Source organism: Penaeus monodon, chromosome 23 (assembly GCF_015228065.2).
Source record: "Penaeus monodon isolate SGIC_2016 chromosome 23, NSTDA_Pmon_1, whole genome shotgun sequence".
In the NCBI taxonomy this organism is placed as follows: domain Eukaryota; kingdom Metazoa; phylum Arthropoda; class Malacostraca; order Decapoda; family Penaeidae; genus Penaeus; species Penaeus monodon.
The window spans coordinates 19,559,599-19,561,534 of record NC_051408.1 but is presented as its reverse complement, the minus strand read 5'-3'; the positions used below and the strand labels follow the sequence as shown (position 1 = coordinate 19,561,534).

Sequence of the window (1,936 nt, the reverse complement as noted above, 5' to 3'; positions counted from 1 at the left end):
GATGCGAAAGAGGTAGGGGTGGAAGGGAAGAGATGATACAAATAAAAATATCGAGAGACACAAACAACTGTTTTCTTGCAAACAACCATTATCTGTGGCAATCACTACCATGATTACACATCGGCCGCCAAACATGCAATTAACTACACTTCAGCAATTATTTGCTGCAGTGAAGTAACTTTCCTTCATCATTATCTTGCTCCCTGATAACCAGTAGTTATTCTAAAATGCTTCTTATTGCATTGAAACATATAATTTTCCCATGTTTACTTATCCAAATTAGAAATTATCAATGATCATGTTTGTGCTGGGGGGTAAGCCAGCATGAAATCGGGCTTTGCTGGCCCAATGCACTCCGCTCATTAGTACAGTGAATCCCAAGAGCAAATCCCTTGACAGATTATGATCTCCTGTGTGTTTACAAGACAAACAGGAGTCCATAAACCCCTCTGAGACACGGCTACGGATTAAATGCTGAATGCTACATTGTGCTATATTGAGCTACTAGTTTAAAAGAGGATTATGGATACTTTCGGAAAGACCGAAGGTAACATGGTCCGTAATGCGACAGCTCCATGTCTCCTTTGCAACTGCGTAAGTAATCCCCTGCCAGGTTTGGATTGCATTCCGGTAGCACTAACCGATTACCTCCACGCTTATATCGTGTGGACACGGTGCATCGTTGGATTATAATAATTTTATCGGATATCTTGAATTCGAAATTCGACGAACCTATTTCATGGTCATCAATAATCTTTCTAAATTTCAACACTATGTAGCTATGCATCTAATTCCATTTCAGACAGAGCCATGAACTGATAATTGTCCCGTCCAATAACATCACTTCACAGTATATAATAAAAACACAATCATCAAAACAAGCTTTCAATCTTTCAGACGTGCATATCAACGTCAAATGTTTCATCTTACCTTATCGATACTCCACTATTCCATTTACAGTATATCGGGAAAATATTACGCTATGATAATGTTATGTCAGTAAAGGTCTTTCCACAGGTCATAAGCCAGTCTACATAAGTGGTCAACGCACCGTCACAAACTCTCTCGACACACGCGAATTCCAAACTAAGCCGCGTGTTGTGAATGAGCTGGCTCAAAGTTCTCACGATGATGACGTCATCGTCTTAGCCAATCACAGCTCGGCTGAGGCTTCGTCACTGGTAGCCCGGCCAACCAGCGCTCGAAAGCTTGACGGTGGGAGGAGCCTATACCCAGGCCGTAACATTCCTTAGGCATTCCCTGAATTGCACTTGTACGTTCGCCCGTTTTACATTTTTTTTGCACTGAAATGTCTCCGAGACTGTTGCAGGATATTACACCATGTCTGGAGACTTACATTTGAAAATTCGTTCTTCGTATGCATTATTGTCAATACGAAATATACATGTTATCATTTGTTTGAGTTAGTGCAAATGTTATTTTAAAATATTTTTATATTGCAGTACCATCAAATTAAAATGAAATATTGTGATATTGAAGTCAGGAATATATTAAAGTAGACTACCGACGAAATTCGAAGAAACAGATTATTACATTACCTTAAGGAGCCCAGGAGGGAAATCGACTCACCCTAATAACGGCCGACAATCCACTTAACCTCACATGGGAACCGCATTGAGCCTCGTCTAACCCCCACTAACCATACTCATCCACGACCCCCCTCCTCATGACCTCTGACCTGCACCCACCTCTGACCAACGCCTTGATTTTTCACTCAGCGCCACGGGTTAACCCAGCCGCCCTCTTCCCACACCACAGAACCTGCCAGTAACCCCGCCATTACATCAAAACCTCCACTACAGTTCTCCTTTTGTCACTTTCTCAACAGCTGCTTATTGACAGTGCGTACTCACGCAGTTCATTACAACCTGTACGATTATGCGACGTCTACACGTCACATCAGGGAATCAGGGAA

General features: G+C 42.0%; 1 protein-coding gene across 1 annotated transcript in view; it reads right to left on the bottom strand.

Annotated features, from left to right (window-relative positions):
* Positions 1-1,130, bottom strand: part of LOC119588379 (uncharacterized protein DDB_G0271670-like) — a gene marked incomplete at its 3' end in the record, with an annotated part of 27,875 nt that extends 26,745 nt beyond the window's left edge. The window contains 1 exon segment of the mRNA XM_037937059.1: positions 931-1,130.
* Positions 1,131-1,936: the final 806 nt, after the last annotated feature.